Source organism: Amborella trichopoda, chromosome 6, assembly GCF_054954075.1.
Source record: "Amborella trichopoda isolate Santa Cruz 75 chromosome 6, AtrichopodaSantaCruz75HAP2 v2.0, whole genome shotgun sequence".
Classification (NCBI taxonomy): Eukaryota; Viridiplantae; Streptophyta; class Magnoliopsida; order Amborellales; family Amborellaceae; genus Amborella; species Amborella trichopoda.
Genome location: NC_142341.1, coordinates 35,147,421 through 35,167,808, shown reverse-complemented (window position 1 = coordinate 35,167,808; position 20,388 = coordinate 35,147,421). Strand labels below are relative to the sequence as shown.

Below are 20,388 nucleotides of genomic sequence, written 5' to 3'. Positions count from 1 at the left end.
TATCATTTTGCATCTGCCGGAGCGGTTATGAAGAGGTGTAAGACTTTGTATCCCACTCAAAATGTTTTTGTATCTTGGGCCGTGGGCAACCAGACTTTTTGGTCACCCAGCAATTCGTAGTAGTCTGCGATGTGGTATCCTAGTCTAAGACGAAGAGAAACAGAATAGGGAAAGAATGCTTGAGGGGATGTGTTCCTATCCATGTATTCTTCTGAAATCTCATTCAGTTCCCGACATCCCACTTTTAACTATGACTCTGATTCTACTTGAAAGTCTAGGAAGGTGGACATGGTACTAGTGTACGAAAATTCGAACCGGCCAAGAGCCAATAATGAGTAACTGGTAAACCAGCCGGTTCAATCGGCCTAACCAAGCAAGTCCCAGCTTGTCAAAAAAATGGTTAAAAAAATAAAAAAATACAAAACAAATCCCAAAAAATATGAAAAGTGTATTTAAATCATAATTAAATAAAGAACATCTAAATGAAATTGAAAATTAGTGGACAAAATGGATTTTAAAAAATCGATTTGTGCCCAGGGGTATTTTTGAAATTTTTCAAAAAAGATGGTTTATTATTGGCCAAAACAGTTTCCAATTTTTTTCAAAATGATGAAAAACATTAAAAAATACATTACAGACAAATCCCTTATTTTTTGGGATTTTACATCAAATTTTTTTTTTTCAAATATCCAGCCGGATCACCAAAACCGGCCAAAATCGGAACTGGCCAGTGATCGTTTCAGATCTAATACGGCGGTTCCGATTTTAACCACCCAATTTTGTAAACAATACGTGGTATCCATCCAAGCTCCTGAAGCCATAGTGTTGGCAACAAGTTTTGCAGCCACCGCATTAGCAATAATGTTTTATCACCTGCCGGGGTTGTTGCCATATGGCCCGCACCATTTACCTAAGAGGGTTGTGTTGCAGTCTCCCAACTTCTTGATGCCATGTCACCAATGGATCTTGGGCATGCAGACGTTCTCATATAATAAGATGATATTCCTGACCAATGTGAGCCCCACCCTGTTAGATGTACCCCATATCCCTTTCAAGCTTTTTTCCAATGAGGGTTGGGCATGGCATTCCAAAAACCAACATAGGAAAACAGATGTTGGATAGGGTAACCTTATGGGCACCGAAGGATAGCAATCAGCACTTTCAATCAACTAACATGTTCTTTTAGGTTTGCCTGGGTAGAATTGGAATTTACTGGTTAGTACGTTTGAGCCACAACGCAAACAACTAGCATAGGTCTGGACAGTGGGAAGAGGCAGGCTATTTTCATGAGCTTGGTTTTTGCTATGTTGAATCTTAAATGAGTGCAGAGAAACACAAAATGGAGAAGCAAAGATTATCGACTTGGTAATGTTTGGTGCGATAGAAGACAAGGGTTTTGTTTGCATGCTGAAGGTGGGATATGAATGGCCCGCTGTAGGAACCTAAAATTCTGTTGTTTTCTTATTTGACTCAAAGGAATCTTCTCCGGGATTCCAGGGGGACCTCTTCCACAACCTAGACGCTTACCCAGGAACTGCACAACCATCATAGCAGTAAAGTACTCTCCACAAATACCTCCCAATTTTCTAGAATTTTCACCTAGGAAATCAACGCCTTTTTCTTTCCCAGACCCATTCCATGTAGCAGGGAATTGGAGATACTTTCCATTGGACCTGATTTTTCATCAATCAGAGCTACCATTGGAAAGTTACAACCTAGACCCTAAGCACCACGGGCAATGAGACCTCTCGTATAGGACTGGCAGCGGGGGACAAGATGGATCGCATCACGCCTAAATATGGCCACATGAAGCCACCATGTTCCCACATGTGGCTTCACAAGCCAAACATGTGGCCAACAATGCAGCTTCAACCTTTATAGTCACATTTGACCTATAAATACCCCAATTTTTTCAGGCAGTCTTGAGGGGCAGATTCAGGCAGCTGTTCATGGGCAGTTTTTTAGACAATTTTCCATCACCATTTCCATGAATACTCCAAGATTCTCATAAATTTTTGTTCACAAGATATCCCGGACGACATAACTTTTGACCACATAGTTTTTTACTTTTGTTCAACCTAGGTCGAGTAGATCTGACTGTATAAAGTCAAACATGATCAGATGACCCTTACTAGCCCAGATCTAATATTCTTTGACATCAAAATCCTAAATCTACCAATCCTCAAACCAGATCTTTTGAGTTTAACCCTAAATCTGTTCCATCCAAGCCAAGATCTGTCCACGCCATTCAATTTTGCCTTTTTAAGAGATCAAAGATCCATCTGATTCATCAATAAATCGCTACTTTTGTGAGTGGGGTTGACAAAGCTGCTTGGTCAAGTGTCAGAAGCACTAAAGAGAGGAATATAAGTAAGGAAATGTCTTAAAACGAATCAGAGAACCAAATGAAATCGATTGTGATGAGACCTCTTCTGTTTCTCAAAGGACCATCCAGTGTCGTTGAAGTCGCCACCAATGCATGGGTAGGGCTGAGACATTTGGAGTGGTCAAGCTCTACACAACAGCTTTCTCTGAGCTCTGATCTATTTGGACCATAGCTGACTGTGAACCTCGACTGAAATTCGTCAGAGGTTTGGAAGAGGACATGGGATACCAAAAATTGATCAATGACGAAGGATTTTGCCTAGGGAGGTGGAACCGCAAACGACCTAGATTCTTCTAGGAGCCAATGGAAGGTAGAGGCTCTTAAGCACAAGGTCTCCAACCCCAGATTGACCTAATTTGTTAGAGGTTAGGGACTCTAGCTTGGTTTAAAAAATGGTTGGGATGTTGACAAAGTATTCTAGGGTCTAGTTTTAGACTCTTTATATTTTTTAATTTTTTTTGAGGTTGCCTAACCCCTTGCAACCCAGGAAAGGAATTTAATTTTGGATAGGATAGTGGGCTTGTTGGCACCTAGAGGGTTTTTTTTAGGGCGAATTGTTCGGGTTTGTGGCCTTTCAAGGCCATGAGAGCTTGTAAACATCATTCATTAAGGATTATACACTTCAACAGGAGAGTGTATTGACTAAGGGCTAGGCGGTCAATGGTCCTGGTCATATCCAAAGCCCTTATCCCTAGGCATGTGGCACTATCGAAAAGGGTTTATAGAGAGTCATCCCTTGTTGAAGTCGGAGAGATGCCCAAGGATAATTGGTAGGATAGGATAGCTATGTGGACTCCTGTGTAGATGTAGGCTTGTGATGGCAAGAACTAATGCTTAATAAACTTCCGCATGTACATATGACAATTGCACTATCGGAAAGCAACCCTATAGAGAAATACGTGTACATGTGCATAGAGAGATTCTCCCTTACACTATAGTGATATGTGCTTTGCTTGCTCTTAGGGGAGTGGGGAACTATAACCCACATTCTAGGACGACGTGTTGGGTTTTGTGGCCTTTAAAAGCCTAGAGAGCTTGTAAAAATGATGCATAGTAGAATATGGATTTCAGTGGAATGTGTGTGTTGACTAAACAAGGGTTCGGCAGTTTATGGCCCTAGTCATGTCCAAAATTCTTAATCCTGGGTATGTCGCATAACCAAGAAAGGTTTAGAGTGGGTCATCCCTTGTTGAGGTCGGAGCGATGGCTAGGGATCATGTTTGTAGTCCAAGAGAACTGTGTGGTCTCCTATGTGCGATTGTAAGCCTGTGAGAGTATGGGCTAAATCCTCAACAAACTTCCGCACGACATGCATACATAACACCTGCATAGGAAGTAGCCTTTTAGAGGGACACGTGTACATGTGCATTGAGAGAGCCCCTTTTACATGGTAGTGACAAGTGCTAGACTTACTCTTAAAGGGGAAACTGAAACCACATTCTAGGATCATGGTCTCATTGTTTTATTATCCAACTTTGACAAGCCAATCATGAGCCCCTACAAAGAGACTGTGGGTCATGGACTTTGTTGGATTAGATAAGAGAACAATTGTGGATCATGATTTTTGGGGCGAGTGGAATGGCCTTATTGTCGCTTATTTTGACCCATTGATACAAGTCCATTCTTAGCATATCTTATTTTGGTATTATAAATGTTCCTTTGATTTTTTAATATTTTTCATAATTTTAAAATACTATTTTCAGCAGTAAATTTTCATAAAAAGGGTATTTCTGAAAATTTCAAAAAACACGTGTGGGACCAAGGATCTAGCCCTACATGTTGGACCACGTGCACCCTAGGGATCACACCTTATCTTTGTAAAACATAATAGTGGCACACCATTATTTGTTGAACAAGGGGGGGCACGCCTTCGGATGATATTGGAGTTACGGATGATTATCCTATCAAAGATGCTGATGCATCTTTGCTTCAGCCTATGATAATAGTCTCCACGAATAACGCTCTGCCCACAGAAGCGTCAAAGGCTAAATCGCATCCTGAGCGAGAGGACGAGAAGATTAGTAGTTCATAGATTAGACCAGATGCCTAATGAGGGACTTCTTCTAGCTCGAACTAGAGCACAAAAAAAAGCCTCATTATCAGCGGAAGGGAATTTCTCACAAGGTACAACGTATCGAGGTGGCTACAGAAGTAAGACTACCTTACAAAGCACCTGAATCCTTAAAAATCTTTAATGTCTGTTGTTGCTTGGAATGTCAGGGGCCCTCAGAGCCGGGGTAGAATTTCGGATGTTGGGGCTTTAAAAGGTCAACATAATCTTGGTCTTCTTTTCTTACTGGAAACCAAACTTCCTGTGGAGTTGAATCATAGGTGGTCTAAAAAGCTGGGTTTCTATAATAAATTTATTGGAAATGAAATTGATGGTAGATCCAGAATTCTAATATTTTGGAATCCTTTAATTTATTCAATTAGAGTGATTGATATTAATGACCAGATAATAACAGTGGAGGCCACTCGGATATGTTATAGGAAAATTTCAGTTATTTCAGCAGTCTATGCATAAATTCTGTGTCTCAAAGGGCCCAGCTTTGGGATCACATGAGGGCTATCGGAGCAACCTGGCTGGTATTAGGGGATATCAATACCCTATTGGATTCCTTAAAAAGAATGGGGGTTAGTAGATCTTTACCTCCAGATTCAGGTGACTTTGCTCAAGAGATGTCGGATTGTGCTCTTGTTGACCTTGGAGTAGTCAGGGGTTGGTTTTCTTGGTCCAATAGCAGTTGAGTAGAAGATGCATCAGAAGGAGTTTGGATTGTGCATTGGCAACTATCGACTGGGTTCTGTCTTTTCCTGAGTAGAGAGTCTAGCTACTCCCTAAAGGTAGTTCAGATCACTGTCCTTTACTGATTTCTATTTCTGATTAGTGTCCGGTTGGTCCAAAACCTTTTAAATATTTCTCTATGTGGGAGCAACATCTTGATTTTTTGAATATCATCTCTAGTTCAAGGCAAGGCAAAATGGGGGGGACACCCATGTATCATTTTGTTGCTAAATTAAAGAGGTTAAGGCGTGACCTTCACTGATGGAACAAGAAAGTGTTCGGTTATGTGGCAGAATCGATTGCATCTGTTCGACATCAGTACGTCATCTTTGCATGATAGCTTACACATGGATCCTTCCAATGAGAAACTTCTATCTGAGGAAAAAGAGTGTACACAAAAATTACAGATTCTATTGGGTCTTGCAGAAAGTCTCTAGTGGCAAACATTACATCAGAGATGGTTAAAAGATGGGGACTCCAATACCAAGTATTTCCATTTATCTACTGTGGCTAGGAGGAGGAAGGACAAAATTATCTCCTTGAAAGATCAAAATGGGAATTCTATTTTTACTGAAGAGGACAGTGAAAACCATATGATTAGTTATTTCGAAGATTTACTAGCCCAGGAGAGTAATACCAATATACATGTGGTTGATCAATTCTTGCCGCCATCTCTTCTTAGTTCTTCGCAAAAGGACAAATTGGTGGATGCAGTAAACATGGAGGAAATAAAAGCATGCATCTAGGATATGAAAAATGACAGTGCCCCGAATTCTATAAGTTCGAACGAGAAGTCATTAAAAAGGATCTTTGTTTGGCCCTTAAGGATTTATTTACTAAAGGTAAGTTTCTCAAGCAAGTCAACTCCATTTTCCTAAAGTTAATGCTCCCAGTGTGATGAAAGATTTCTAACCTATTGGGTTGTGTAATGTCCTATACAAAATTATTAGAAAAATAATTTCTAATCATTTACAAGTGGTTCTTATTGATATCATTGATTCTAGGCCGGTGACATTCTTGAAAGGTAGACTTATTACTGATAACATCCTCATGGAAAATGAACTCGTGTCTTTTTGCCATAAAAACTCAGTTCAGCCTAAAATGTGTCTGCAAATCGATTGGAGCAGGCCTATGAAGGGGTTTCCTAAGATTTTATTGTGGGTAGAATGCATGCTTTGGGTTTTCCTGATCTATTTGTCTCATGGGTTCGCTTGTGTATTTCTACTACTTCCTTTTCTATTATGAGGAATGGATCTCCAAAGGGTTATTTAAAGGGAAGAGAGGTTTGAGGCAAGGGGATCCTCTATCTTCATACTTATTCTTATTGGTTATGGATTTCTTTAGTAGGCAGCTTGATTGTGCTATGTTACAAGGCACGGTTCTCAGGGCTTTTCCGTGCTATATTTCAAGGCACGGTTCCTAGGGCTTTTCCTTCAGGGTGCAACTATGGGGTCTCTCATCTGTTTTATGCTGATGATGTGCTTATTTTCTATGAGGCATCCATCTCCTCTGCTAGGGCTATGCGAGAACTTATTTCTGAGTATGAAACGACTGTTGGTCAGATTTTGAATTCTTTTAAAAGCAAGGCATTCCTCTTTAGTGCACCACGAGGAGGACGTAGAAGAATCCTTAGGGAGTTAGAGTTCCTTGAAGGATCTCTACCAGTTCATTATTTGGGCCAACCTTTATTTTGTGGACATTTGAGGCACAACTACTGTCATGGTCTGGTGGGCAAGGTGCTAGGTAAAATTGGTTCATGGCAGCCTTTATGTCTATCATATGCAGGTAGACTTCAGTTGCTTAAGTCGGTTCTTGAAGCATAAGCGGTTTTTTGGCTGTTACCTTTTATTCTCCCGAAGAAAACATGTAATATGATAGAGAGATTACAAAGGAACTTTTTATGGGCCAGTGAAGCAAAAAAGAAAGGTATTCATCTTGTCAAATGGAGGACAATATGTCTCACACAAGCTGAAGGGGCCCTTGGGGTACGGGAAATGGAGGACTTCAATATCGCAGGAATGAAGTTAGCATGGTGGATTTTAGAAAGCCCATCCTCGTTGTTGGCCCGGTTCTTCAAACATCGCTACTTTAGGAATTCTTCTATATGGGAGGCCGAAGCAAAAAGAGGATGTTCTCATGCCTGGAAGGGAATTTTACTCGGCTTGTCGCATTTGAAAGACAATATATAGTGGAATATTAGTAATGGTTAGATGGTGGATTTCTGGATGGATCCATGGTTAGCAAGTCAGTCATTATTACAGATGAGGATACCATTCAGGAGGATTTGTCTGTTGCTGGGAGAAGGGTTTCGGACTATATAAGAGGAGCACTTCAGTCTTGGGTTTTGCCACCTCCTGCATCTGATGCTTTGAGAGATATATGGAGGGAGGTTGAGAATTACATTCTTCCTCTACAGCCCAAGAAGGATTCATTAGTCTGGATCGACTCTATTGATGGTCTTTTCTTTATTAAAGGGGCATGGAATTTTATTAGGCATCAATGTTCATCACATCCTATTTTCCGTGTACTTTGAACTTCTAAATGTCATCCACAGGCAAAATGGTTCTCATGGCTAACCTTGCATAATCGTTTACCCACTTCTTTTTTATTGCAGTAGCGGGGCATGCAACTGGATTCCTTATCCCCATCTGTAGCAACCATGATGACAACCTCTTTCATCTATTATTTGAATGTGATTTTACTCATGGAGTATGGAGATCATTAGCTTGGAGATGTGGAAAATGGTTCATCCTTGGTACTTTTGCCCCTGAGTTACTTAGGTGGTGGCTGTTTTTCAGGTTTAAATCTCATGGTCTCTGTAATATCTGGTCTTCCAATTTTTTTACTACGATTTGGTTTCTATGGGAGGAGCACAACAAGAGGGTCTTTGAATCAAACTAGGAGAGAACACCTTGTGAAACAAATTATCGTACATGTTTAGACACTAGCAGAAATTAAAAAGTGCTCTTTCCATTTATCAGAAAAAACCAGCATAGGTAATCTTCAGATAAATTGGCGTGAACAGAAGCCAGGATCTCATATTTTGGTGGCGTGGTCATTTTCTGAGGTTCAGAATTCCAAGCTCAATGTTGATGGTGCTTCCTTGAGAAATCCAGATCTAGTAGGTGGAGGTGGCGTCATCAAGAACAACGAGGGTGGTTTCGTTGCGGCTTTTGCAAAGCATTTTGGATTTGCCTCTAATAACCATGCAGAGTTCTTGGCCCTTGAAGAAGGCGTTCAGTTGGTTCATCAAAGGAATTGCTTTCCAATTTAGATTGAAAGCGATTCGGCCCTACTTGTGAATGTCATTCAGAATCGATGCCGTGCTCCATGGGGGCTACAGAAAATTGCACAAAACTGTCATACCAGACTTTCTATACAGCAATGGTCCATTGGACATATTTTTCGAGAGGCAAATATAGTTGCTGTTACGCTCGCTAAGAGAGCATCTGTTGGCCCTGGTACTACTATGTGGTGCCATAGACCATTAAATTTTCTTTCTCCTCTTTTTGTACATGATTTGGCGCAAAAGGCCTATTACAGGGTTGTATGTAATTGTTCTTCTTTTTACATCTTTTAATGAAAAAATCAGGTAGGAGGCCTTTTGCCCCACTGACTTACCCAAAAAAAAGGGGGCACGCCCTCTTTTAACTATTTTATATTGTTTTAAAATATTATTTAAAATAGATGGCCCGCCACCATTTCTTTACATAAAGGGGGCCATGCCACTATTTATCTACTATTTAAGAGAAATAGTGGCTAGTGGCCACGCCACTTTTTAAGGAAAATAAGGGGGCACCCCAGATTATTAAAAATGTTTTTTTTTTTTTTTACAAAGGAAAAGGGGTCACGCCAATTTTTGTGGAATAGGTATGCCCCTTTATTGATTTGTTTCAAATTTAAATTTGTTATATCTAAAGATGGGAAATCTAATGAGATATTGTTTCCCAATATTGTGGGAAATCTAGATAATATTTATTTAGAAAATATTTATGTTTGATTTCAGATTTAAAAGGATAAAGTTTAAATTTAATTGGATTTATTTTAAATAAGAGTGGATTGGATCAAAGTGTAAAGGGATAAGGTTCCTAATCTTTCCATCCAAAATCATGATGGCTAATTTTTGGGATGGATGATAGCTCTAATTAACTTACCACATAGATTTCATATTTATAGGTGTAGCTGGAAATTAGAGAAGGCAAATCCTATTCAAACTAGGAGATAGGTATTCTTCTAGATTTCTTTTTATTTAAAGACCAAGTTGAACCTTTTTGAGATCCATCACAAGATCTTCTTTTTCTCTCAAAGATCCTCTCTCTCACACCACCTTCCCTCTCCCCTTTCCTCCACACACTAAGTAAAGAGAGACCTCTCTTTTCTCTTACGTCTCCCTCTCTCTCTTATTTTTTGGGGATCATGCCACCCTCTCTAATGCCTAGAGAGTCACATACTGTCTCCTTCTCTCTCTTGTTTTATTTTAAGTAATTTATTTTTTAAGGAGAAGAAGAAGAGGAATTAAAAATAGGTTTGCTGTATTTTTTTGAAGAAAGAAGAGAGAAGCCTAGCCTAGAGAGATCAACTTCCAAGATCAACCTGTTTTGTTTCCATAGGATTTCTATAAACTCTATATTATTCTTGAGCTCTCACAAACCCTAGGGGATACCCTAGAGGAAGAAGGATCGCCTACAAAGCTTCTCTATCTAAGAATTTCCAGCAACACCTTATAGAGCAAATGTGTGCCATTAGTCAGAAAATCAGGTGTGAGGTGTACCAAGTCCTGGTTGGGTAACTCCCGACATCTTTTGGTAAGTCTTCCCATTAGTTTTCATTTATTTTCAGTTTTAATTTTTATTTTTTTGTAAATTTTCAGTAAAAATAAAAATCCTAGGTTGTATTTAGGGCATTGTTTTAATTTTTCACCAATACACTGTGGCACATGTAAGTGGAATTCAAGTATTTGGAATAAAAGTAAAATTTTTTTTTTTTTGAATGTAATACCTTGAGTTCCACATAGCCACACCTTTCACTATGGTTATATTGTTTATTAGCTAGCTTTTGACAAGCCAATCATAAGACCATGAATGAGACCATGGGTCATGAGTTTCACACTGGGTCGGTTTGAGAAGACAATTGTGGATTACAATCACTTGGTAGACTGGAGTGCGCATATAGTCATTTTATTTTGACCCATTGGTACCAATCCATTTCTAGATATTTTATTTTGGTATTAGAAATGTTTTATTTTAGAATTTCACAGAATTTTAAAATTTATTTAAGCAATATTTTTTTCCTTCAAAAAGGATATTTTGAAAATTTCTGAGTTAGGAAGGGCACATGTGGGTGTGGGGCCCTTAAATCCAGCCCCACGTGTGCGACACCTGATGGGCAGGGCGTGGGGCCTATGGGGGCCACATGTCCCAACACACGCCCACCTTTTCTCTTATGTTTGCTATGTTTTAATTAAAGATACTTTTAAGTTAGTTAAAGATAATCATTTTAAAAGAAAAAATTGTGTCCTAATTTTGTGGGAGTTTCTTTTGACCAAATTATATTATCTTTGACTTCCAACAATTTTTGAAAGAGATATTAGGAATTTCTAGAAGGTTTTTAAATAATTCCAATCCTTTTTAGACTAGAAGTGGATGTGGGTAAAATATCAAGGGGATAATGTTCCTAATATTTGTCCCTAAATCATGATCGCTGATTTATAGGATGGATGATTCATATGGTATTCTCTCACCTCACAGATTTCTTACATTCCTATTGGTCAAGTTGAGTCATTAGATAGGAATACCTAAGGGGGGTCTTAAGGGACTATATAAGGAGGTGAACCCCCTTCTCATTCTCTAGCCTCTCTTTATCTCTTATTTCTCTCTGTCCTCCATGCCCCAAAGTCTTCATTCTCCTCTTCTCTCTCTTTATAGAGGCATGACATGCCATATAAAAAATAAATAAAACCCTAGTTAGGGTTTGAACAGAGAGAGAGAGAGAGAGAGGCATGCCCAGCCCTAGAAAACAAGAGGTGCCTTTAAGGCAATGCCCTAGATGTTCTAAAAGCGTTATTACAAACTCTAATTGAGTTTTGATGCTCTCTAAAGCCCTAGATTATGAGGTATTGCCTAGACAAGCTTCCTAGCTGTAAAATTTCAGCAAGACCAAGAGGATCAAAAGTGCACCATTGGTGAAGGAAGTGGGTGTGGGGTGTACCAAGCCTTATGTGGGTAACCTTAGGCTGTTTATTTTATTTTTCAGTCATATTGTCATATTTACTGTGATTTTTCAGGAGCATTATTTGTACTTAAATCGTTAGTGGAAGATTGGTTTTTATTCTTGGGTTGTCTATTTATTTTGGTAGTAAAAGGAAAGGTCTTAGGCTGTATTTAGGGTCTTAGTTTTCATTTACAGCAGTGTTTTGTGGCACTTGTAAGTGGAGTTCAGTTTCATTAATAAAAAAGTGAAGATATTTTCTGTTTTATAGTCTTTAATTCTACACAGCCACACCTTTCACCCTCAAGCAACTCCACTAGGGTAATATCTTCCCCTTGAGGTTTCATCCATAAATGTCTAAGGTTGTGAGTTAAATTTGTTTTGGAGTTGCCATTTTAGGTCAACATGGCCTAAACATCATGATCAGCAAGGTGCTGCTGCCCCTTAATGGACCGCCACCAGTGCTATCAATCAGGGCACTGGCACTATCATGCTCAAGTGCACTGACATTGTCCCAGACACCCTATGCAGAACCGGTAGCCCTGTGTCCACCAAACTGGTGACACCTTTGCTCCCCTGCTATAACAACTTCCCTAGCCTTTCACCAACCCCGATCTCTCTCCGACAAGCCTGTTCCTACCCCTGGATCTTTCCAAACCTTGGTCCTCACTCTTCTGGCCTGATCTTCTAACTGATAGGGTCCAGGATCGGGTTTTCTCCATATCACACTAGCTTGGGGCAGCCTTTGGCCTTTTACGAACAAGGCCTCCTAAAATTCCAGCTTCCGATACCCCTTCAACCTCTACACTGGGCATAGGCCCTGTGAAAATGGGGCCAGTCAAGTAGCAGAGGCGACACTTGGAAGAGGCCCTTATAAAGCAGCATCCATCCCACTCGCCCCATTTCGGCCTCATAATGTTGTAGGCCATGCAGGAGGCAGCATGCTGCCAAATCTCATGATGGGACATATGAACAAGGGCTTATGATCCATAAAAGGTGTCAAAGAAACACCTACATTAAAATTTTCAGAAATTGGGAGAAAATGTCTCAGAATTAGGCATACCAGCCCCAAGCATAAGACATTGGGAGTGTCAGTGCACTGGTAATCGACGTTCTCTACAGCGCCAGTCCCCAGGGCATCAGCACTGCCTACGACACTGATGCACTGGCCACCGGTATTGTCTACATCACCGGTGCCTAGGGTGCGAGCAATCACATACCAAATGATGCCCTGTTTGACCCATAGATGACCCAGCTCCTCTTGAGACCCAAGATTTGACTCCTAGGCCTCAAAATCCACCCTGAAAACCTTGGACCTCAAAATTTTGGTTCCCAGGAAAGAAATTTGAAACTAAATGGAATGAACGAAGAAACGAATGCCAGTATAAAAGAACATAAATAGGAAACAATAGAATAGAACAACAAGAATGGGCTAGAAAATCAAGAACTCACTAGATAACTGGCTACTTCAAGGGGGCTGGCTGTTTATAAGATAAATGTGTAAATTTCTTCTCTACTTCACCCATTACCCGATACCTCTTTTTATAGCCATCAATCAAGACAGAAAAGCAAATATAAGAATTGGATTGCAACCTATAATCAATTCTACCTACTATTATTATTATTCTCCTAAAATCAATTAGCACGCATGTCATTGTAATTACAACGTTTGATTGAATATCTTTTCTTTTTAATTGATTTGTAATGCTGCACTCCCCTTATTACATGATTTGACATGCACCTTTCCTTATTTAAACTGTAGCACAAAACTCCAACTCATCAATGAATAATGTGGACTCCGGAATTGTATTGCTCATTGTGACATGGATGCACATCTTTACTGCATTGATCAATTCTCCATGCATGATCTGCCAATCCATAAAAACAAAGTCCACACACATTTCCTACCTCATGATGTATTTCAAAGGTCCATCCCAGTATGGGGATGCCTCTTACCCTGACCCGCACCATCCTCGAATCTCAGGAGAGCTTGATACTCCAGTACCCATTGTTTAGAGTCAATGTAGACACAAGGAACCTCCATGTACCATAATGCAACAATCTGTTAGCTTCTCTTGCTGTTTGGAAATAGAAACACATCCCGACCTCACCATTTGCACTCCAATGTGGTCTGTGGTCTTTCATGTTTGCCTAGCCCATCTCCCAATCTTTCCTATATCAGATATAGAGGGGTAGAATCTTCCTACCAGGCAGGTATCCAACATCACCAGCCTTTCTTCTATTGCATTTTTGCTTGCACCCATAAGTTCTCTACCTTGGCAAGCTTGTTTGCAACAGTTCTTCTCGGGGCTCCCTGTTGCTATCACTAGTCGATCTACTTCTCGCAATAGACTCCAGGGAACAGCCAGTCACCACTTCTTTAAATGTGCAAGCGCTAGCAACTTCATCTCTATGTGCCATCCCTGCCTTGAAGCCCCCTTTAACTCCTTCTTCAGCAGCCACATGTCCCTCTTACTTCTTCCAGTGTTTCTGGACCAGTTTCTGCCTTTAGCCAAGGTGGCATTGGTAGCTCTTCCCAACCCTTAAGAGGCCTCTTCATATTTGTTAACAGTACTGAAACTGAGACTGAAGCAGTAACACTACAGAGAGAGGGAGAAAAAGAGGAAAAGGAAGAGACGAGAGGAAAGATGAAGGAGACAAGAGAGAGAGAGGTGTGTAGACTAATTTCCTAGCCCACATGCACCTCTTAAATTTTATTTATAATAACTGGATGGTAATATTACAGAAATATCCTTTAAGTACTTTAGTAAAACCTAATGTTCTAAAGTTTATAAAAAGGACAAAGACACCCCATACTACATTCAACACTCATAACCACATAATGATTTAATCTTTACACTCCCCCTCAAGCTGGAGCATAGATACACCCATGCCCCACTTGAAACAAATCTACTGAGTTTGGTTATAACCCAGACCCTCGGTAAATATATCAGCCAATTGATCCTTCGACTTCATATATGGAGTTGCTATTTCTTACTTGTCACTTTCTCCCAAATAAAATGGCAATCAACCACGATATGTTCCATTATCTCATAAAAAACTGGATTGCTAGTAATAAATATGGCTGCCCTATTTGTTATAGAACAACTTCATCGGCTCAGTAATCAAGAATCCCATTTCTTTAATCAAGGTTTTCAACCACATTAGCTCACATGCAGTGTGAGCCATTGCTCTATACGCAGTCTTTGCACTAAACCTTGCTACCACACTTTGTTTCTTGCTTTTCCAGGTCACCAAATTCCCTCCAATAAGATTACAGTAGCCTGTAGTAGATCTTTTGTCTGACTAAGATCCTGCCCAATCAGCATCAGAATAGCAGTCAATACTAAAATGGCCATTCTTCCTATGGATAAGTCCTCGACTTGGAACCCCCTTCAAATATCTCAAAATCCTTCTTACTGCTTCCCAATGCGGTGTTCTGGGGGAATGCATAAACTGACTCACTACACTCACAGTAAAGACTATGTCTAGCCGAGCGATTATCAGGTAGACAAGTTTTCCTACGAGCCTTCTATATCTGCTAGGGTCTTCTAATAAATATCCATGATCCTTTGACAATTTAAAACTTGGATCTATATGTGTATCAACCGGCTTAGAACCCAACATCCATGTTTTTGTCAACAAATCTGTTACCTATTTCCTTTGAGATAAACCAACACCATATTGAGACCGGGCTTCCTCAATTCCAAGAAAATACCTAAGCTGTCCCAAATCTTTTGTCTAAACATACTGTCACAAATAACCCTTCAATTTATTCATTCCTTCTTGATCACTCCTGTAATAATGATAACATCAACGCAAACCACTAAGATAACAATTCCAGTGGATTGTTTCCAAACAAATACTGAATGATCCCCATGGCTCCTTCCAAACCCATATGCCATAACAATTTTGCTAAACTTCTAAAACCATGCACATGGGACTCCTTCAATCCATAAATTGCTTTTGTCAACTTACATACGTCGTCTGACTTCCCCTGAGCAACAATCCCTAGTGGTTGCTCCATATACACCCCTTCTTGTAGATTGCCATGAACGAAGACATTCTTAACATCATTGCCACAGTTACCATTTCTTATTTGCTGCTATAAATATAAGCACTCGGACCGAATTAAGCTTGGCTATTGGTGCAATGTCTCAAATAGTCAATACCAAAGGTTCGTATATAACCCTTGGCCACTAGCATAGCTTTTAACCTCTCCACAGATCCATCTGGCTGATATTTAATTGTTTACACCCAACGGCATCCAACTGGTCTCTTTCTTGCCGGCAGATTAGTAAACTCCCACGTGCATTTTGATTGAAGTGCATCCATTTCCTCATCCATTGCTTTCTTCCATCCAGCATGTGAAAGAGTTTCCTAATAGGACCTGGGTACAGAGATGGAGGAAAGAGCTAAGGCAAAACTCCTATAGGAAGAAGACAATTTCTCAAATGTAACAAAATCAGCAATTGGATGCACTGAGCTTTACGAAGTGCTATCGGAAGATCAACATTGTCATGCTCAGGAGTGGGTTTTGGAATAAAGATAGGATCCGTAGACAAAGATGAAGATTGATTGGTTGGCTGAGCTAGTGATTATGACACTACCTTCACTTTCTTTCTCATATATACTTTGTAGGCTGCCTTTTTTTTTTTTGAGAGAGAAGATAACTTGTTACTTTGCAGGGCTGCTCCTGTGGAACACTTTCAGGTTCTTCATGACGAGACACTTGAGGTGACGCAAGAGCGTCATCAAAAGAAATAGGAACCTGGATAGGAATGGGAATAGAAGAGGAAGAAGGAAAAAACTTTCCATCATGCAAATTCTCTACTTGAATGAGGTCCATTGGGTCAAATTCAATCATTTTCCTTTCATTAGAAAAATATGTAGTATTCTAAAAAAAGGTAATGTCAACACAAACAAACGTTTTTTTCAAACCAGGATGATAGCATCAATAACCTTTTTACGTATTAGAATATCCTAAAAATTCACACTTAACATATCGATGATCTAATTTGTCAGTGATAGTGCCCAGAACATGAACAAAACATACACACCCAATAATTTGAGAAATTGTAAACAAAGGTATCTCAGGAAAGAGTAAAGAGCGCTGATTTTCCCTCTAAAACAGAGGTAGGCATGCAATTTATCAAATAACAAGTAGTCAATACAACATTTACCCAATAAATTTTTAGCACAGGCATATTTAACAACAAAGCACGAGTTACTTCTATTATATGACGAATTTTTCTTTCTACAACCCCATTCTGTTGAGGGGCATGTACACACGATGTTTGATGCAAAATACCATGTATGGTTCAATATTTCTGAAAATCTTAGGATAAGTATTCACTAGCATTATCTGATAGCAAAATACAAACGTTCTTTCCAAACTGAGTCTGAGTTTATTTATAAAACAGTTAAAAATAGACAATGTCTCAGATCTATCTTTTATTAAATAGATCCATGTCATTCAAGAGAAATCATCCACAAAAATTAAAAAAAAAACTATAACCAGACAGACTCTGAACTCTAACAAGACCCCAAATATTTGAATGAACCACTGTAAAAGGACAAACATTCGTTTATTGACTCTTCGGTGTAACAAAATCCTATGATGCTTGCTTAACTCATAAGCCTCACACTTTAGGGCTGACAAAGGCTCTAATGAAGGAACTAACAACTTCATATTATTGATAGATGGATGACCAAGCCAGAATGCCATTGAAGGGGAGAAACACTAGAATGAAGATCAACACCAGCAAGACAACAATCAAGACAGTAGAGTCCTCTAGACTCACGACCACCACCAATCATCTTCTTCGTCTTTAGATCCTAAAAACACAATGTGAAGGACAGAAAGTCATTGAACATTTAAGAGATTTAAAAATTTCTGACTGACAACAAACTAAATGGAAACTTTGGAACATAGAGAACAAATGACAATGAAAGTGAAGGAGTAGGACAAACAATTCCTTTGCTAGACACACTAGATAAGGAACCATCAGCCAATATAAGAGAAGTAGAAGCAGTGGAATCTAATTAATTGAGAGAAGAAAACACATAAGATTCACCAGTTATATGATCAAAGGCTCCTGAATCAATGACCAAGGGGGATAGCCTCTGAGACGCAAGAAATGCAGAAGTACGTGTATTTGCCAAAGTGGCAGTAGAAGAGGATGGATGAGTAGGTGGCTGTTGACTATTCCTAATTACCTCAATCTTTACGCGAGAGCAAATCTAAATCACTAGCAGAATTAAGAGCTGACTCTGATTACTGGAGCCAAATGTATGTATTTCATCTCTCTCAGACACATAGGCTGCCTGACTACCCCAAGCGAGCTTACCAAACTTATCCCAATATTTTCAACCGTATAATTGGTCTGTCCTCAGTGGGTGCACTTCAGGTTTCCTCGGCCTCTACCATGAGCTCCCCTTGAATCAAGGCCACGTCCTCTATTACCACCACCACAGCCCATACCATCACCTCTGTCCATTGTGGAGGTCAAGGCAAATCCATCACTCACATTGGCAGTAGATATGGTAACCCGTTGAAGACGTGAGTACACATGGTTGAGAGAAGGAAGTTCACTGCTAGCCAAGATCTGGGCACGAACAAAACAATATTCAGAACTCAAGCCGAACAAGAACTTTGCAACTCTAAATGCTTCCCTTTGCTTCTTTAGAAGCTCCATGCCATTTGACAGAGGTTGATACATGTTTAACTCTTCTCACATACCTCAAAGAGTACTATAATAATCACCAAGACTGTTGTTGCCTTGATGTAAAAGGAACATGCTGTCATAGAGTTGATAGATTCGGGAAATATTTTCATCAGAAAAGTACATCTCATGTACCGCCTCCCACACTTCTTGGCAGTATCAAAATACATGACATTAGCCCTCACATGGGGTTCCATACTACTCCATAGCCAGGTCATAATTTGATAGTTTCCTTAAGTCGCTCCTCATACCCATTATCTGACTCTTTTGGCCTATCTTTAGTCAAAAACTTCATCTTTCCCCATGCACTAAGAAATACCGTTATAGACTTGGGCCATAAGAGGTAACTAGACCATTTAATTTCTCAGTAGTTGCTGAAATTTGTATCATGTCATTAATGGTAGACATTCCAGGCTTACTTTCTTCAGCCACAAGGGAAAGATGATAACAGACAAAAAAGGGATGCAAGAATATATCAGGCTGAGCACAATCAGAAGCCCTAAAACACTAAATTGAACTTTATAAATTCACTGAATCTAAAAGACAGTAGTTTGCAAGACAAAGGACTGCACATATAACAATTTTCAATCACTTATGAAGGAAAAAATTATCATTCAGGCATCGATGATCCCCAACAGAACTCCTATTGCTTCAGCCACACACTTTGAGACATTTCAGCAACCGTTCCTTTCATTTTTCACATCCAAGAGAGGAAACTAAGCAACATAAACATTCACAGCACGTGCAGCCCATCATAATGGCCCTGCATACAAAAACAAATTGGATAAAGCTTGACAAGATCAGCAACGAACGAGATTAGGGTTTCCCTTCTTCACTTCTTCTCTCTCTTTTTTCTCCTCTAAAAGTTGAAGGAAAGGAGAAGATCTAAATTGATCTTCTCTGATACCATGTTAACAGTAATGTGAACAGTAAAAACTAGAGAGAGAAAGGGAAAAGAAGAGGAAAAGAAAGAGGAGAGAAAAGATGAAAGGGAAGAGATAGAGAGGTGTGTAGACTAATTTCCTAGCCCATACACCTCTTAAGCTTTATTTAGGATAACTAGATGATATTATTGCAAAAATACCCTTTAAGTACATTAGTAAAACCTAATGTCCTAAAATTTATAAAAAAGACAAAAGCCAATACTACATGCAACACTCATAACCACATAACGATTTAATCTTTAAGACTTTTAACAATATTAAATGAATTGAATAAGTTTTGCAAAACAGACATAAAACTAGTGTACAGAAATCCGTTAAGTCTGATTAACACTTACCCAGACTCGAATGATCTGAGTCTGCTCGAATATGGACAAAAACTTTGATAAGTTGACCATATGGAAAGAGCATAAACAAGGACTTTGTTTTAGAATAATTAGCATTAATACATAGGTGCTGTGACAGTCTTATTATTCATCATCATCATCAAAGCCTTTTCCCAACTAATTGGGGTTGGCTACACGAATCCTGATCCACCAGTCTGCTCTATCAAGCGTCATACCCTCAGTGAGGCCATAAGTCCTATTATTATATGGCCCATGCATAATCATGAGGACTTAGCACTATCCTATGTGAGTGTTGAGTTCAACGTAAAGAAAGTGAGTACAAAGCCCTAAATCATTTATTGGAAACTGGTCGCACATTATGATGAATGACCTGAATGCCTTCAGGTTCTTTGTAGTAAGTGAGATATCCTAAATGAAGAAGGTACTGTCAAAGGAACACAAATCTGCTTTGGTTACAGCATTCCTCAAATTTTCAGACCAACACTTGGAGCATGCTAATGGCTTGAGTGATCATGACAGGAATTTCTTTCACGGCATGTAGCTTTACCCCATGCATCTTACAAGCATCAGCAGGCTGATTTTTTCACCAAGAACTCTGAATGGCTTCAAAATCAATTCTTAATGAGCGGATGATGCCCTTCGAATCTGTCAAATCTGTTTGAGAGGCACTACTGAATTTGTTACGTAGCATAGAGATTTTTATCATACAAGTAATGCGCTGTGTTTATTTTTTCTGGCTAAAAAATCAGCAGCACATCACAAAGACACCATATATGCCACCCCAAAATTTGACCCAATTTGGCATCGTTCAGGTTTGGCTTTGATATTTGATAAAATCAAACTGATTCAGTGCAAAATAAAGAAAACTATGCTATATGTTTTCTATGACAGTAATACTGTGGATTTTTTATAATTGCTATATCCTTCATCAATTATATAGATATAACATAAACAAATCACAAGCTCCTCTACATATATATGAGACACATACATAGCT

General features: G+C 39.4%; 1 protein-coding gene across 14 annotated transcripts in view; it reads right to left on the bottom strand.

The window, feature by feature from the left end:
- LOC18435047 (RNA helicase family protein) overlaps positions 1–20,388 on the bottom strand; it is a 100,468-nt gene that overhangs the window by 2,555 nt on the left and 77,525 nt on the right. Inside the window, exon 15 of one of the 14 annotated variants that reach the window (XR_016057890.1) lies at positions 18,767–18,866. The exons of the other annotated variants lie outside the window; for them this stretch is intronic. The gene's annotated coding sequence lies outside the window, so the exon portion shown is untranslated. The remainder of the gene's footprint in view (positions 1–18,766; positions 18,867–20,388) is intronic. 14 annotated transcript variants of the gene reach the window in all.